The 18947-nt window shown below is 41.4% G+C and overlaps 1 protein-coding gene across 6 annotated transcripts in view; it reads left to right on the top strand.

The window, feature by feature from the left end:
- The window catches only part of DLG2 (discs large MAGUK scaffold protein 2), a 2018366-nt gene that overhangs the window by 1918337 nt on the left and 81082 nt on the right, over positions 1 to 18947 (top strand). The window lies entirely within an intron of this gene.

Raw genomic sequence — 18947 nt, forward strand, 5'->3', positions numbered from 1 at the left:
TGATTTATTTATGGGAAAACACTTTTGTTCCCACTCTTTTTTTTCTTTTCTTTTCTTGCCTAAGATTTTCCTTTTTTAAAAAATTTTTTATTAAATCATAACTGTGTATATTAATACTATCATGGGGTACAGTGTGTTGTTTCTACATACAATTTGAAATACTTTCATCCATCTGGTTAATGCAGCCTTCATGTCATTTTCTTAGTTATTGTGTTAAGACATTTATATTCTACATTTAGAAAGATGCACATGTACCCTTATAGGATGAACCATAGGCATATTCCCTTGCCTTTCCATATGGAAGGAAAATCTCTGATTATTCTATCTCAAAAGGGGTGGAGCAAATTAACTGATGGGAAAGCTGAGTGCAGACACTGGACATGAGTAATCTAATCCTCTGTTTGGGGAGCAGCCTGAATCACTCCAGTTTTTAGTGGCTCCACAACCAGCCCTTTGTTTCTCATTTCTAGAAACAGACATTTTAGATGGGATAGAATTTCCACCACTGTCCCCCACACAAACTCACACCAGCTGTCCACTTTTAGCCTTGACTCTCAACTCTCTCTGTTCATAGAGTTCTCCTCCAAATGCAGGTGTTCCCAAGATTCTTCATCCTTCTCCCTCTTCCATTATACTCTCTCATGGCCATTTCTTTTAATTTCATCACATATCAGTAACAAGGTAAGTTTGACTACATATAAAATGCCCAATATACCAAAATAGCAGTGACTTACACCAGAAGTTGCTTTCTTTCTCATGCATAGGAAGTATCCTGACAGGCTTTTACAGCTTAGTATGTCAACTCCACAATTTTGTCAGGGACTCCTGGTCCTTCTAAGCACATTAATCTGCCATCTATAGGGGACAGTCCTTGTTCTCAGTGGCTGTTAGAGTGCAAGGCATCTTATGTGCTCTTCTAAAAGGAGAAAGATTGAAAGGTAAATATGACATCTACCTTTTCAGGACTCTTTCCAGAAGTACCATATACTCCTATTGCTTACATTTTGTGTATTACATTATAGTCTCAAGGATACGATGGCTACAGGAAAGAAATACAGTCTTTTAGTTACATGGTAATGTACCTTGTTAAAACTTGGGACTCTGTTCATCTGAGAGAGGAGAGAGGACCAAATGTAGTTTCAGTGATCAACACTGGATCAATAACTTAAACCTGTCTTTAAACACTCCCCTCCATACCTGCTCCTAAGTAAAAATGCTCATTTACAACCACTTGCTTGATTTCTTAACTAAAACCATATCCAAAACAAAGTGCATTCATAGAATCCCAAGCATGAAAGAGTGAATAGCTACTGTTGACCTCAGGGCTACCCAGACACAGCAAGAGCCATGAGATTATGAGAGTAAGACTCTCTTTACAAACAGAATGACACCAGACCCGGATTTTCAAATTCTTCCCTACACTGGCCTCCATCCGCGTTTCCAATCTCATTTCCTACCACACCCCCAAGCACACTTACTAGACTCCACAGACTCTGGACAATACAGAATTCCCTCAACTTATTGCCTTCTTTTGTAACTTGATGCCTTTGTTTATCCTTTTCTCTCGGTCTCCCCTGCTCTTCTTTGGCCAAGTTGTATGCATTCCTCCAGGCCTGCCACAAATGTTCCATGAAGCCTTCCCTGGTTCTCCGTATTTGAATTAATGTTACTTCTTCAGTTTCCTCAGCAGCACGTTGTTTATCATCCTTGGCATCCTTTACAGTATGACTCCCCCTGCTATTTCGGTACATCACCACCTAGCACTCTGGAGTAGCATCTCAGTGATGGAGGGGGCTAGGTTTCACTCCTGTACCTACACATCATCTACCACTGGATTTCTGCATGTTGTACGTAGTTAATTCATGTCTGTTGAGCAAATGGATGTTAATATGAAAGTAGGAGCTTTAATTAATCACTCATCTTCTGAGGGCTAATAATGTGATCCTTCTCTCTGGGAGAAAAGATGTCCTACACAGGCAGAGATAATAGTGGCAAAGTCTAGACACAAGAAAAAAACAGACTGACCTTGGGTGGTGCTTGTGGCTCAAAGGAGTAGGGCGCCAGCCCCGTATACTGGAGGTGATGGGTTCAAACCCAGCCCCAGCTAAAAACTGCAAAAAAAAAAAAAAGAGACTGACCTGGATTTTATTCCTAACTCTTCCACTTACATGCCAGGTGACCTTGGTGAGATAATTTAATTTTGTGAACATCATTTTTCTTAATTTTTAAAATGGGGGAATAATAAATTTATAGTGCTCTTATCAATCATTACCACCATATGCAAAGTGCCTAGTCTAGTGACTAACCAATGGCTGTCATTCAGCTGTTATTTTCTGTTTCAATATTATTAGATAATAGGTGACTGAGGCATCTTTGCTAACTTGTGTTTTTATGTCATATGTCTAAAAGATTGATTGGAGTCAACAATGAAATAAAATTAAAAAAAAAATTCTCATACATTTATCAAAACAACCCTCCTGGAAATTATTTAAAGCCTCCCAAAATATTTTTTAAGTATATCAGATTCTGAAAACAAAAGTTGACAGCAGAGAGAACAGCAAAGAAATGTAAATAACCCAAGTGGGAGACTTTGGACTAAATAAGGGATAAGGGCCGACTACTAGAACCACCTGGGAGAAATCAGGAACCGTGTCACTTTACAAAGAAATTGCAAAAGCCCACACCTCTCAGGGTTATCAGGAAAATTACTTCACTCAAAAACATATTTCTGTACCTACTTTATAGATTCCATTTCCTCCTCCCCCCACTTGGAATTGGTAACTCCATCTTTTCTAACTGATTAAATGAAATTGAAAAAGGCCCTTGTGGATATTTCTTCCTGCCAGAATTGATCTAAATCTGTCCTCGGCAATGAACCTCTTCCTTGCCAAACAGTCTACCTTGATTAACTTCACAACAAGTTGGTTCCCTTAGGAAGCTGACCCATCTGTAAAACAGGAAATCCTCCTCCCTGCTATCCCAAATTACTGTTCTGTAGGGCATTACTTTAAAATTCAATACCCACTTTCTTTTTGGCAAATTTAACAGGACTCAACCATTCATCTCACCTAATTATTCCATTGCCAGTTGCTGTTCAGCCAAAACTCAGTGATGAAACGCCTACAACATAACGCTGTTTGTGTCATTTATCTGTCATTTCTGACCTTTGGTTCAAGACAGGAAGCACACTGACCAATTGGGCAGCCATGATCCAGAGCCTGGAGGATTAATATTTCTTTGCAACTTGTACCAAATATCTCTGCTAAAATTGAAGGTAATGGGAAATTCCTAAAGGCAGATGAAATTCTACTTTAAAAGTTACCATACAAAGCTTGTCTTACAGAACATTTTCTTTTTGCTCTGTAGTGAATCTTGCAGAGCACAAGCTTGTCATCTCATCATTCAGAGTGGACAGCCTTGGTTTTCTTTATAGATTGTACATGCTTCTACTGTTGCATTTAGCAAACTCTAAATACACAGTATGACCTCTAAGTTATGACCCATGGGGCTATATACCAAACTAGTCAACATATGGAGGTGGTCGACATAAGGAATTAGATTTCCTATATTGATACATACACATGGTGCATGTCTGATCTATGAAAAGTTAGGTCAACTTAAGAAGATGGTCAGCATAGGGATATAGGTCAACTATGAAGGTTCTACTATATTCTAATTCCAAGGCTTTATTTCTGTCAAACACTGCCACTTCCAAATCCGTTCATTATTGTTTATTGTTCTCTGGAGGAACTCTGTGCTCCCCTCATCTTAATCACGTGGTACACTGGAAACTTAAGCTTAATACATACAGTCAACATTTTGTTAGGCTCTTATCCAGTCTATAAAAATTAGGTCAATTTAAGGAGGTGGTCAATGTAGGGAGGTCGCCAACTGTAGAGGTTCTGCTGTAATTGATTTGTTTATAGTACTGTCTCTCCTACTAGACTTGCAAGTTGTATGAGCACAGAGGTACTGTCTCGGTCATCTTTTGCTTTGGCATTGGGCATTCTTTTTGGGCTACTTGAGAAAAAATAAATACTAGGACCCAGAGGAGAAGAAAGAGCAGGTGGTAATCCAGTAAGATGGTAGGACAGGTCTAAGGTAGTCCCCAGACAATTGTTACAATCCCTAAAGCTGGGACTGTGAAATGGAAAAGGGCTTCATATTATGGGCTGCTGATTATGGTTGTGGATCTTGATAATTAAAGAGCCAGTGGCCAGGGTTCAGCCAAGTGGCTGGAATACCTCTTACAGCTCTTGTTCCTTGTCTGGTCATTTTCCCAGATGTCATTGCCGCTTGTCTTCAAAAGGATGTTGACCTTTGTCAGAATAACTAGTATGGCTGAGTTCCTGTCATGCTTTTCTGCCCAATTTACACTCTTCTATCAGAGCTGATGAACCAATTTCAAGTTGGTTTTCCTATTTGCACCTTTATCAAAGCCCAGCTGTTGCTAACGTGCAAAAACTATATCAAGTAGAAATCTCTCATCCTTTTTCTCCTCTCAGTAGAAACGTTTCTTCATCTATCAAATTGCTCTCAGTCCATACACACACTTTGCTGGACATGCTATTCATGTCCTCGTGGGAGCTTTCTCTTGCCCTCCATGAATGTGTCAAACTTCTAACAGAAAGATTTCTCTCCTTCCAAGGAATTACCTTCTGGTTGTGAACATAAACAATCTCTGTGAACAGAAAGGAGTCTTCTCAAAACACATGCAATAAATATCTATTGAGCTGAATTCTGTTAAGTGGCGATGGTTACTTTTCATGAAAACTAGTCATAATTCCACCCTGTCTGCAGGAATTCCTGTAATTAGACTTTGAGACATCCTAGTATTTCTCTAGTACCTTAAGGAGGCCCCTTGTTAGATTTGCCAAAAATGCCCCAAGGAGAATCCATCAAGCTTTCACTTTGAAAGCAAATGGACATCTGTGAGATTGGAAATGGGCTTGAACATGTCATAACATCAACAAAAGAAAAGAAAATGTTCTTCATTAAAGTGTTTAGGAACTAAAGTACTAGACTGAAGGTTTTCATGTTGCGATATAAGGAGACCCAGGGTTCTAAAAAGAACTGAGGGCTGCTGTGCAGTTGGAGTGGAAAAGATGCCAGAAGTTCTGTTTTCCCCATCTTCCCCATATGACGAAGCTTATATTGTTGTTTCTAAGGCTTACTTTGAATAAAATATTGAAAGCTTTGCATGTAGATTATGGCGAGAAAGATAAACAGACTGACAAAAATATTGGCCAAAGTAAATATTTGGAACCTCTGTTCATCCCATTGCTGCCACTCCAGCCAAACTCAGCCACAGTCTTCATTTGGATTCCTACCTTTGCCCACGACCTGGGTCCTCAACATCCTGTCTTGCCCCATCTATTTCTCTGCAATCCATTCTTTGCCCTGAAGCCAGAAAGTTCTATTTTTCAATGCAAATCTGATCATCTCACTATCCTATTTTACATCCTCCAGTGGCCTCTCCTCACTCTGAGGAGAAAGCCTCCTTCGTAAGACTGCCAGGACCCTCCATGGTGCAGCCTCTCTTCCCCTTTGGTCTCATCTTGGCCTGTCCAGGACGTTGTTCTTCCTTCAGGGAAACTGCCTGCATTTCCCAGTGTGGGAACCCTGCACATGCTGCCTGGCTGCCCTGGCTGGCCATATGCATCACTCAGATTGGACAGCGCCTCCTGCTGGAAGCCTTCCTGACCCAGGCCCCGGGAGCAGCTTTCATTTCTCTCCACTGTATAATTTCATGGATTACTTACCCATCTGCTTTTTGCAACATTTCATACTGGTAATTATTTCTTCTCTGTCTTCCCTCTGAATCCTAAAAATGGCCTTTAAAAAAAAAATGCATCACTGTATTCCCAATGCCTGACATAATGTTTAGCACATAATGGGCATTTGTTGAATATGAGTGAAGGCATGATTGTGTGGTTTCAGGCATCTAAAAATTATGCTGTACTGGTGTTTTCAGAGCAGTCTCACAGGACTGTCTGATTACTTTAGTCAGTAGAAAGAGCAGTATGGAAACAAGGCCTACTGATCAGCTGGTCCAGCTCCTGGGGCTGCCTCTGCCCCCAAACTCCCCTAGCATTACTGCTAATAGAACCACTAGCCCCAGATCTGACACTGAGTAAGAGCCAGATAAATGTTAGGTAGATCAATAGTAAAATGATTGCAAACTTTCACTGAATCATTATGTGCTGTAAAAGTTGAGTTGCAATATGGTTTTCTGTTCCAGTATATGTTATCCCCACAATTTTAATTTCATGTATCTATGCACCAGGCTCTCTTATGCAGGAGTTTTCCATATGTTATCTCAGCTAATACCAACAACATCTACCAGCCAGGATTAGATTTTAATTTACAGAACAGGAAGCAGAATTTTGCCTGTAGCCAAAAAGCAATTAAACAGCAGAAATGAGAAGTGCTCCCAGGCCTGGCTGACATTTTCCATTATTCTTTTGTCAGGCATGTAGTAGATGTTCAATAAATGAATGAATAAGTTAATGGGTAGATGATTTACACTAGGTGCGTGGAAAAATGCCCCAGCCTCAAAATTTTAGTACTAAAGTTAAAAGATTATGCTACTAGAATACATTACAATAACATTCACATAAATTATAAACACTAACAGCATAAGCACTAATATCCTGGGTATCTTTTGCTGCCCTCCCCCAGATTTCTGAATTATTGGGAAAAGCTGAGGACACTTCTTAATGATGCTTCATTCAATTAAATAGAGCTGCTAAAAAGAACTCTTACCGACAAAAGTCAGACTGCAGCACAGTATTTGACCTATCAGTACTTTTTGAACAGTCGCTGAGGAAATAGTACTAGAAGAGGGTGCAAAAAATATGTACAAGAAAAGAGAGAATGATGTGGTGGCTTTAAGTGGCCCCCATTACATAACAACACAACAGCAGCAGCAAACACACGTGCGCACACACACACACAATCACCGTGCTTACTTTGTGCCAGGTCAATCTGAGGGCTTTTCATCTATAATTCATTAATTCCTTACAACAGTTCCTAACAGGCTTCACCAAATCTCGGTTGACATTGATCATAAAGTACACTGGTTTGTCACCCAGAAAGGAAAAATGCTGCCCATTAAGAGATGGCATGGATGGCATCCTGATTTTAGATATGAAAACGAAAAAATACATTTTAAAATGGATGAAATACAGTATTTTAAAGTACATTTTACAGATGACAAAACTGCAAGAGACCCAACAAGAAAAAGTCATTTTCCAAAAGTCAGACAGCTTGGGTTCTGCATTTAGTTCAGTTCAATTTAGCTTTATTTTGTGAGCACCTCCTCCTCTGTGCTCGGTGCAAGGGATTCAGAGACACATAAGACTCCATCTAACCCTCAGGAGCTGAGCAGTCTAGTAGGACAGATACACCCGCGGGCACATCAGATGAAATGTAGCTGCTAAGTCCAAGAACAAGACCACATACAGGGTAGCAATGTGGCCTGCAAGGGAAGGAAAAGCCCTCTCTGGATAGACTCAGGATGGGTTCATGGAGAAATTCATGAGTTTCGAAGAATGAATTGAAATTTGCAGAATGGCTTTATGGTGTTCTTTGCCTTTCTAAATGTCAGTCAGTGTTTCTACTTTCTTAACAATGTGTCCGTTGTGGTCATGTGTGTCTGAGAGAGGGGAAGGTGTTCAGTGGCCCAGCTCATGTATATGCTTCAAGGAGAGGTAGGGAGAGGGAGAGGCTGAGGGAAGGTTGCTGAGCCCTCAGGAAGATGAGATTACTGTCATTACATCAGGAGGATGTCTGCAGGGCAAGGCTGCTTAGCAGGGTGGGGTGGGCAGGTGTCACCCCTTGTCTCTGCATTCAGCAACTTGTTGCACACTTGATGAGGGTTCCTGCTCTGCCATCGTGCAACACCCCACACTAATTCCTAACGCCGCTCTCAGACTCAACATAACTCCATCCAGGGCCTTTGCCCTGGCTATGCCCTCTCCTTAGGGCCCGCTTTCCTCAGATGCCTGCACGACTAACTCCCTTGCCTCAAGCCTGGCCTCGGATAAACCCTTTTCAGTGAATACTATCTTTACCACCCATTTAAAAAATGAACCTTTGCTACCACCACAGCCCTCTTCTCGCCCCAATCCTGACCACCTTTACCCTGCTATATCCTTAACTTTTCTCATAGCAATTATCAACTCCTAACCCATCATACTATTTGCTTACTTATTTTTTATTGTTTTTTCTTCGTCTCCTCTCACTAAAATGTAAGTTGTACGAGGCAGGAATTTTTATCTGTTTTCAGGCATTGATAGAACCCAAGCCTCTAGGATCCTCACTGGTACATAGTAAATGCTCAATTAATATTTGTTGAGTGGGAGGGGAGAGGACGGGTGGAGGGAGGGAGATTGGTGGGACCACACCTATGGTTCATCTTACAAGGGGTACCTGTGAATGTTTCTAAATGTAGAATATAAATGATCTTAACACAATAACTAAGAAAATGACATGAAGGCTATGTTAACCAGTTTGATGAAAATACTTCAGATTGTATATAGAACCAGCACACTGTACCCCATGACTGCATTAATGTACACAGCTATGATTTAATTAAAAAAAATTTGTTGAGTGAAAAATAAATGAGTGGCTACATGAATATATCTTCTCACTTATATTCACAATGAAATATCCAGCTCCATGAAGGCAGGAAGCAAGATTTTTGTTTATTGTTAAATCCCCAGTGAACAATAAGTGCCTAGCAATAGTAGGTACTCTGTAATAATATCACATTTAATTAATATCTAATTTCCATATGTGGAAGTTTGGCTGCATGTTCACTCACCTGAGTAGGGAATCATCACTTCATTCAGTAGGTCATAGTGAGGAGAAGGAAAATTATGAGCATGTGTGAGAGGGTGACATGAAGTCGTCTGCCACAATCCAGCCTGTAGTCCCCATCCAGTTTTCTGAGAAATCATAAACAGAATAACATACTCAGTATTGAGGGGAGCCAAAGTGATTGATTGCCCAATTGTGTGCTATCTTGATGTGTGAATTTTATCACTTATTCTAATAAACCACTAGCAAGATGGCACTAAGGATTTGGGGCAGTCATGCATGTTCAGCGTTTGTGGATGTCTTTCTCACATTTTTCCCGTATTTATGAGTGAAACGAACTTAATCCAGCACCTCCTCTGAGCAAGGCACCCCGTTGCCGATACCATTTGTCAATAAGTGAACACCTAAAAGAAAGTGCTATTGGAAAGCAGAGGTAAACTTGATTTGTTTATGTTCCACCGAGTAGCTAGACCCAGGAGATGGAATGTGCAGGGGGGAAAGATTGTAGGCTCCATTAATAAATATTGACCCCCTACTGGATTCTAAAAGCTCTTACCTGTGCAATTCTTATAAGTATTGTGTCAAACAGGAATTCTTTCCCCTCATTTTGAAACTATGGAAACTCAGGTACAGAGATGTGAAGTATTTGCTGAAAATCACACAGCTGCCTAAATTACAAACCCAGACTTGAATCCAGGACTATCTGATGTCACCATCTTGTGATATTTACATGACTCCAGTTTGAATGATAATTGTGTATCAGCAATAATGAAATTCCATGTCAGGATATTTTTTCTTTTTCTCCACTGCAAGGGTTTTTTGTTTGTTTGTTTGTTTGTTTTTTGAGACAGAATCTCAAGCCCTGGGTAGAGTGTTGTGGCATCACAGCTCACAGCAACCTCAAACTCTCAGGCTTAAGCAATTCTCTTGTCTCAGCCTCCCAAGTAGCCGGGACTATAGGCACTCGCCACAACACCTGGCTATTTTTTTTACTGCAGTTGTCATTGTTGTTTTAGCAGGCCCAGGCCCGGTTCTAACCTGCCAGCCTGGTGTATGTGGCCGGCGCCCTACCTTCTGAGCTATGGGCGCCACCCACTGCAAATTTATTAATTAGTGATAATAAGACCCTGAAAGGTAAATATCAAAGCTTGATCTACATTTTTAGCTCAGACCAGAAATAAAAGGCTCTTATCAGGGCTGTTATCGGAGCTTTGTATGTCTTGATTGCCCAGTGCACAAGGCCAAACACAAGAGTTCTTAAAAACGACATAAAAACTGGTCTTTTCACCTTAGCCACGGTCTCTTTCCCATATTTCATATTCTGAGTAGCCAGCTGATGGCATTTGGGGAAAAGGACAGTGATTTTAAGACAGTTAATCTTTACAGCCTCACCCAAGCCTGAAACCCGAAGTACCATTCGCCCTGGTCCAGCAGCTCTGCCTTTGGGCAGGTTCAGATTTGCTATGCTTCCATCAGATGGGAGACTCAGCAGTCAGCAAATGGAATATGAACCAATCTGACAGACTGCTAGGACACCCTGAGAGAGCAGGCAGACTGCAGTGGGCCCCGTCCCTGGAGACTCTGATGATGAGTTGTCTGAAATGATCGACACACAGGCCTGAGGACATGAGAAACCTGCTCACACCATGTCTCCCGGGGAATTGGGATCATTGTGGACTTGGGGGACAGAACGACAGAGGAAAAGACAGTTCATTGTCCCTAGAAGTGATGCTTCTTCCCTGATTATACTCAAGATGCCACAGCCACAGCCCCGGGCTGTAAGGACCTCTGATTGCCCAGCTATTTCTATCTTCAGCCATGACAGTTACTGCCTAATTCTTCGGGTACAGTAGACCCTGCCATTTCTCCAGTTCCTTTATAACATAGAAAGATAAGTGATGAAAAGAGTATCTTTAAAGAGTACAAATAATACCTTATATGGTTATTAATGATTAAATGGCATAACCCATGGCGTGTAATAAACCTTGCCTTCTGCAACATGGGAATCGTGCCTGCATGTTGAGAGGTATCTTTGGGGTCACTGTTGAATGAAAACACACCAGAGAATGCTAAAGCCCAGAGAGGTTAAGAAACTCACTCAGATCACTCAGCAGAATTATGTTGAAGCCAGAACTAGACCCCTCAATCCCTAACTTCATCTACTTACAGGGTGCTTCCTCTTTTCTGTGTCTTTTTTGTTTGTTTTTCTTCTTTTTCTTATAGAGACAGGGATCTTGCTATGTTGCCCAGATTGTGCTCAGACTCCTGTGCTCAAGAGATCCTCCTGCCTCAGGCTCCCAAGTAGGCACCTGCTACAGTCTCTGGTTTTGGAATACTTATTCATTAAATGCATGAGTGGATGAATGAATGCTTTTAGGAAAAGAAAACAAAGAAAATTCTGACTCTTAAAAGTAATTTAAGCTTAGATCTCTCTGTTCTCAGGCCAGCATCCTTTCCCATACCTCTCAGGTGAGAAAACATATATATATATATATATATATATATACACATATATATATATATCCTATTTAAAAGACACCATCCATACTCCATCCCCTTTCCATATTTGTGGATAACGCTTTGTTCATCTCTAGAGCAGGAAAGAGGTAAAGTAAAAGAAATATTCATTACCAGTTATCATGTGAGATGCTTTTCCTGTATCATCTCATTGAATCTCTGCAAAAATATGAGACGTAGGAATGATTAACCCCACTTTATAGATAGATTAAACTAAGCTCAGATTACTCTGCCTATTTTCTCAATGATGCTCAGCTAGAAAGAGGCAGACTGCCGTGAAGGTGTGTCTCTTTGTACTAACATCTGTGCTTTCTGCGCCATCCGGACCTTCACAGTACCGAAATGAATCACATCCATCCACAGCCGGGCACAGTGGGATGGAGCAGAGAGCAGACTTTATCTTCTGCTGCTTTTGTTCTTTTTCTTACTGCTTGGAAAGGTGAGGACTAGGTCTCCTCTAATCAAGCAGAGGCCTCAACTTCAAGAGACTAAGGAAATTGAGTCCAAGCCCTCTGCTTCTTGACTCCTAAGTTGTCATGGAAACAAAGGCCTCTGGAGCCCAAACAAGTTCACAGCACAGAAGGGAGCGATTTGCTGATTCACTTATTCATTTATAAATAAATAAATCTGCAAAGGCTCTGCCGAGGCTGGATCTGGGAGCTCCTGACCTTCAGTAGTTTCTGATGTAGTAGGAGGCTAGACGTATTCTATTCAAGACGAGGAGTTGTAGGCCCTCCAAGGGAGCTGTAAGAGTGGAGTGACTTGCATCATTAGGGGAGGAAAAGTGGGCCACTGCTGTGCTATGCCTTCCTTTTATGAAAACAGAAAAAATTACATTTATCTCATAATTTTTTTGTGAGAACTAGATGAAGAAATTAAATCCTTGAGTTTTTCATCTACAAAGTGGACATAATTATACCTACATATCAAACTATTTACAGGGATTCAATAAGATGACATTATGTAAAATAAAGGTACTTTGCATGGGGCCTGGCCAATAACAGGCACTCAGTAGGTTGTTGTTATTGAGCAGTGGTTTTTATTCCAAAGATCTTTGAGAGGATCGTCAAACTGGTCTTTCCCTCCTACCTGCCCCCCACTAAATCATGTTGTGTCTTTTCATCTGTATCATTGCTATGTTGTAAGAGGACAAAATTCCTTCCTCAATTGTAAATTCCTGCAGTGACACTCAAGTCCTTTTCATGTTCCACCTTCATTTTTCTACTTTTCCATTTTGAAGGACTCAAGTGATTACATTGAGCCCAACCAAATGCTCCAGGATAATCTCCCCATTTCAAGATCCCTGACCTTAATTCCACCCGCAAATTTCCTTTGCCACATTAGGTTCTAGAGTCTACATTCTGGAAATTAAGACACGAACACCCCCAGGGCATAGAGTGAGACTGTCTCAAAAAAAAAAAGAGAGAGAGACATGGACACCTTTGGGGAACCATTATTCTTCCCACCCCAGTTCACCCTCTGGCCCCCAAACACTCTTCTTTCCACATCAGAGTGTAATTTTACTAAGTCCCACTACTCAATAGCAAGGATCCCTTTTCTACAGTTTCCAACAAAATGTTCCCCGTGTCCTCCAAATCTAGATTTCTGTGAAGTCATGAACCTTCACTGGTAGCATCCTTAAAGTCTATACTTCTGGCAATCTAAGCTTTCTCCTTTGTGGTCCTCAAAATTATTCTCGTCCAGCGTTTTTCAACCATTTTTATGTCACGGCACACTTGAACCTGTAGTTAGTTAAGCTTCCATGGCACACTTCAATTATGTTGATCACAAAAAAGAAAGTAATAAAAAAGAATATACTTGTGTTTGGAATTTCCTTCAAAAATAATTAATGATCTTTAAAAATTTTCATGGCACACTTGTTGAAAATCACTGCTCTAGCCTCTGCCTACTGCCCAATTCCAAAGCAACTACTACATTTTTAAGTGTTTGTTACACAGCACCCCACTTCAGGAACCAAAATTGGTGTTCATTTTTTTATTACTGCCGTAACAAACTACCACAAACTTAGTGGCTTAAAACAGCACCAATGTATTGTCTTACAGTTCTGAGGGTTTGCTACAGATCTCACCAGAGTAAAACCCAGTTGTCAGCAGGCTGGACCCCTTCTGGAAGCTCTAGGGGATAATCTAGTCCCTGCTCATTCAGATTGTGGGAGGAATTCAGTTCCTGATGGTTATAGTAGTAAGGTGCCTGTTTTCTTGCTGACTGTGACCTGAGACCCAGTTCCACCATTTTTCATGGCTTGTGGCTCCTTCCTCTACCTCCAAAGCCACCAATGTTGCATCAAGCCCTTCTCAAGTCAGATCTCTCTGATCCACTCTTTTGCCTTCCTCATCTACTTTTAAGGATTCATGTGATTAGACTGGGTCTACCCAGAATTTAATCTAGGATAATTTCCTCTCTCAGGACCCTCTGACTTAATCACATCTGCAAATGTGTCTACTATATAATGTAATTATTCACAGGTTCTGGGGATTAAAGTGGAGACGATAGGCTGGGGATGTATTTCTCTACTGTATCCCCGATAACCAGGAGACACAATAAACAAGGTTTCCTATTCTTAATGGAGTTCTCTGTCATTCTCTGCTACCATAGTCTTAAAGAGATGCAGCAAAAACTCAATTCTCTGTCTGATATGGAAAAACCAATACTTTTAAGAATCATAATTACTGGGCAGTGCCTGTGGCTCAAAGGAGTAGGGTACCAGCCCCATATGCCAGAGGTGACAGTTTCAAACCCAGCCCCAGCCAAAAACTTCAAAAAAAAAAAAAAAAGAATCATAATTACTAGAATTATTGAAGCCTAAGGCTGAGTGGAGAGTATGAATGTTTTGAGTTGACAAAGGTTGCTTGCCTGAGAATACACAGGTTGGTGTAGCAGGAAGCTCACATGTCTTGGAAATGAACAGGTGAGCTGAGTCCTGCCTCGCCGCTTTGTATGTGGTATGGCACTAGTGGATAATTTGCTTAAATTATCCAAGTCTGCATTTCCTCCTCTGTGATGCAAGGCTTGTAGATGCATTGCCATAGGTTTGAGAACTAAATGTGCATTCACTAAACTACTTCTCATGCATCGTCCAGCCCAGTTCATGGTCTCACTATAAGTGTTTTCATGAAATCATGAAATCCTGGGGATGAGAACCAAGTACAACATTCCTTATCAAGAATTTCTAGGAGAATTCTAAGGTCAGGAGTAAGAGCTTTTAAGTCAAATATCTATCTGTATTTTAGTCCTGCTTCTGCTGCTTACTAGCTTTTTTTTTTTATTTAAGCTCTTTAAATGTCTTTTATTTATTTATTTTTCCTTTTAGACAAAATATAGCCACACACCACCAGCAGCCCTGGCTGACTTTTCTGTGTTTTGTAGAGATGGGGTCTTATTCTTGCCCAAGCTGGTCTGAAACTCCTCGGCTCAAGCAATCCTCTCACCTTAGCCTCCCAAAGTGCTAGGTTTACAAGTGTGAAGCCACACTGCCAAGACTTCATTTCTTTAATAAGACCAAAAATGCTTACTTGGCAGGATTATTGTCCAAAATAATAACAAAGTGAAGCCCGGCCCTGGGGCATGTGCCTGTAATACCCTGCTCAGGAGGCTGAGGCAGGAGGATTGCTTGGGCCCAGGAGTTTGAGACCAGCCTGGACCACATAGTGAAACCATATCTTAATATTTGTAAAAACTATGTGGGGGTGGGGGAAAGGAGTGATGCCAAAGTAGAATTCATCCTGTGTTGGGCCTGGTGCATGCATTATTCTACTCTGGTATTCCTACAACTATCTGTGAGTCAGTGCCATTATTATCAGCATTTCATAAATGACAGAACTGTCATTTATGGTAAAGTGATCATCTAATAGGTTGAGGAACATGTCCAAAATTTATGGCTAGTAATGGCATGCTTAGGACTTTTCTGTCTTGGAAGCCTGTCATATAACCCACATGCTATCTTGTCTACCTGGTAAATAGAGTGAGATAGGAAATATAAAATGCTTCTTTTTTCTTCCATTCTTGTGATAATTTACTAATAAGAATATGTTCCAGCCCCATCCATGTAAACATAAAAGAGGTAAAGTCTCTATCTTTTTATGGCTGCATAATATTTCATGGTGTGCACATTACCTGCATTAACCAGTTTGAAGAAAGCATTCCAAATTGTATATAAAATCAGCACATTGTACCCCATAAATGCATTAATGTTTGCAGTTATGATTTAATTTTAAAAAGAATATAAAATGCTTCTGCCCTGTGGGATACCTAATAAGCACTGTCTTAGTAGGTACCCAGGTATCTATCTCACCCTACTGCACAGCAGTGAGTACAAGCAGCTGCTTCCCTCTCCCCTCGCTAGACTTCCCCAGTTAGCAAGAGACTGTCACCGTTGAAATTCATGCGGGCAAAGGAATGGAAGAGTCGTTAAATAATTTGCATCAAATTCCACTTGTCTAATGGACTTGTTAAAAAGCACCCTGGGTGGAAAGTGTGAGTCTTAATGGCATTCTATAGACGATGCTGTGAGGAATTAGCACGCAGAGCAAATTAAAAACAACTTGTCACTTGTTGAATTAGGTGATGGGACACTGTAGTGTTTTTTCCCAGAGGTGAAGATCCATTAATATCTAAAGGAGCCAGAAGCTGCTGAAATGTGTCAGCTGCTTGGTTTTCAGGATGTGACAAGTCTGAATCATGGTAGTCCTAGAGGGGCAGATTGTCTAAGATGAATAGAACCATGAAGAAAGCATGGGGCTCAGCTCCTCCCAAGGATGGCTAGTGATAAATGAAGGGTGGAATGGTCTCCTCGAGGACTTCTGGGAAGAGCAAGGCATAGGATACACTGGATGTCTTTGACCTGTTAGGGACCTCCAGGGATAGCCTCCACCCACCTCCTTACAAATGGGTGTGCTGAGACTGGAAAGAAGTGTTCTTAAAAGCTCTCCAAAACATCTCCACAAACCTGTATTGGGGATCTACTTTGGGTCCTGCGTCATACTCAATCCTGAGGATACAAAGGTATTTTAGACATCTTTATGTGCCATCCAGAAAGCAATTACTAAGTGGCACAGTTGGGATATAGACCCCCTGATTCAAAACCTACTAAACCTTTCAGAATAACAAATGTAATAGTAATAATATCTAACATTTATTGAGCCCCTCACTCAATGAGTGCCAGGTTGGTGTTGCAAAACTTTATATTATTTCATTTAATCCTCACCTTAACACTTGGAGGGTAGGTAGTAGTATTATTATGCTGATTTATAGTTAATAAAGTTTGCAGACCAGAGAGGTTAAGCAACCTGTTCAGGATGGCACAGTTAAAAAGCCCCAAACCCAGACAGTCTTGCCCTACCACTCTCCAGCCCTCTTGATGGCGTCTCTATTTCCACTCCTCAAATATCGCATCAAGAAGGAGGCTTCTGGCTAGCCAGCAGTTAAGGTCTTTTGGAATATAGATATTCCCACAACAATCTGTGAGCCAGTGCCATTATTATCAGCATTTCATGACAGAATGACGGAAATGGGGATAAGAAATATTGGGACAGAGACTAAGCAGTCAGGACGCTTCGGGGATTTGAAGAAGAGGTGGTCATCCCCGTAGGGAAGCCTAAGTCTTTGGCATTGCTAGTTTGTGAGCATGGCCAGATGGCCAGAGGCAGCAGGCTGGGAAATTGAGCCATATAATGAAATGGCCAAGAAAGTGAATTTTGGAGTCAGACCGACCTACATCATATTCAGTCTCTACCACGTGTATTTTTGAGATCAGGGGAAGGCCCCTTAACTTCCTGAGCCTCATTTTAGTTTTTACCTTTAGGGTTGTTATGACATCAAATAAGACCATGAGTACAAGGTGCCAGGCCACCCAATGAACCCATCTGCAGTGGGAGTCATCGTGCTTGGCACCTTTCACTCCTCATCACCACCACCAGCACCCCCAGGTTGAATGGGGGGCAGGGTGAAGAGCTTGGAACTAGAACTTGGGTCTGCTGGCTCAATTCCAGTCCTCGGTTGCTGCCATGGAGCGACGTATCCTGGGGTTAATCGGAGGGCCTCTCTAGCTATGTCCCTCGTCTGTAAAACTGTGATGGCGCTGAGTCTGCCGTACCTTCTTCACAGCAATGGGTTGACTCACAAATAAGTTCACACCTGTGACAATGCATTGCAATCTCCAAGTGTGTGTTACGCTTCCCCCAAGACAACTCACTGGAAGGGTTCATGGGACTCAACATGTCTGTGTTGGGACTCACCCATGACTGTGACTTATTACAGCACAAGGACCAAAAGCAATATCAGCTAAGGAAAAGGAACGTGGGGCAGAGTCTGGAGGAAATTAGGTTCTACGAGTCCTCTCTCAGTGGAGTCACATAGGAAGTACCTAATTCCTCCAGCATCAAACTGAGTCCCATCACGCAGCCAGAAAAGCAACAGCATCAGGAGTGGGTCTTTGCCCTCCCCGGCCCACTTTTCTGGACTGGGGCTTTGTCCTGGCCTCTGGTAGGAAAGATACAGATGGTTGAAGTGAGAAACATTCATTCTGGGTGTTTGGACTAAAAACCTCTCTCCAAATTCCATCTTTCCAAGACAGAGTTAATGGCAGAAGGGACAGTGTGGCTAGTAATTCAACTTTTTCTGCCATATTTAAGAGCTCTAGATGCTGTCTTCCAGTCTTTTGGGTTGCCATGGCAGCAGATGTGACTTTTTTTTTGGTAGGAAAAAAAGGAGAAAAAGAAAAAACATACACTGAGTACTCAGTAGAAAAATCTGAAGAAACAGAGTCTTCATAAAAGTCCTTTCCCCAGCTCTTGCCAGTTTTGCATGCATGGTGGTTACACTCCAAGGAAATTTTTAGAATGAAATCAAAGGGAAATAAACAGCAGCGGCAACATCCACTGCTGTGGGGAAATCTGCTGTGTGTGGTGGTTGAGAGTGGGGGATCAGCAGGGGGCACAGAACATAGGACTTGTGACAAATGGGCCCCTCCTCAGGATAACAGCTAGTTACCAAGGTCTTGTTCATCTTTTTTTTTTTTTTTTGACTTATCTTCTTATTTTTCCCTTTTTTGAAACTTTCAAAGTAATGAGAGTACAAATGTTTTTGGTTACCTAGATTGCTTCTGTCATGCTTGAATCGGGGTTATAAAGTGTTCTTGTCACGCAGATAGTGTTCACTGTACCTGTTAGGCAGGTTCTCACCCATCCCGTGCGTCCCTGCCCCCCACCCCCAGGTGATTTCCATTGCGTTTTCCTTCTCCCTGTGCACATGGGTGCTCATCGGTTAGTTCCAATTTAATAGTGACTATATGTGGTATTTGTTTTTTTCATTCTTTAGATACTTTACTTAGGATAATGATCTCCAATTCTATCCAAATTGTTGCAAAGGCATTAAACCCTCCTTCTTCTGGCTGAGTAGGATTCCGTGGTCTACGTATGCCACATCGTTGATCCACTCACGACCCCCCTCTCTGGGTTCTTTTATGGGCATTTCCGTTGACTCCACATCTTTGCAACTGTGAATTGTGCTACCAATGAACATGTGAAAAATGCCCAGTGTCACTAATCACCAGGGAAATGCAAGTTACAACCACAAAATCACCTTACCCC

Source organism: Otolemur garnettii, unplaced genomic scaffold (genome assembly GCF_000181295.1).
Source record: "Otolemur garnettii isolate 467f Iridium unplaced genomic scaffold, OtoGar3 scaffold00001, whole genome shotgun sequence".
In the NCBI taxonomy this organism is placed as follows: domain Eukaryota; kingdom Metazoa; phylum Chordata; class Mammalia; order Primates; family Galagidae; genus Otolemur; species Otolemur garnettii.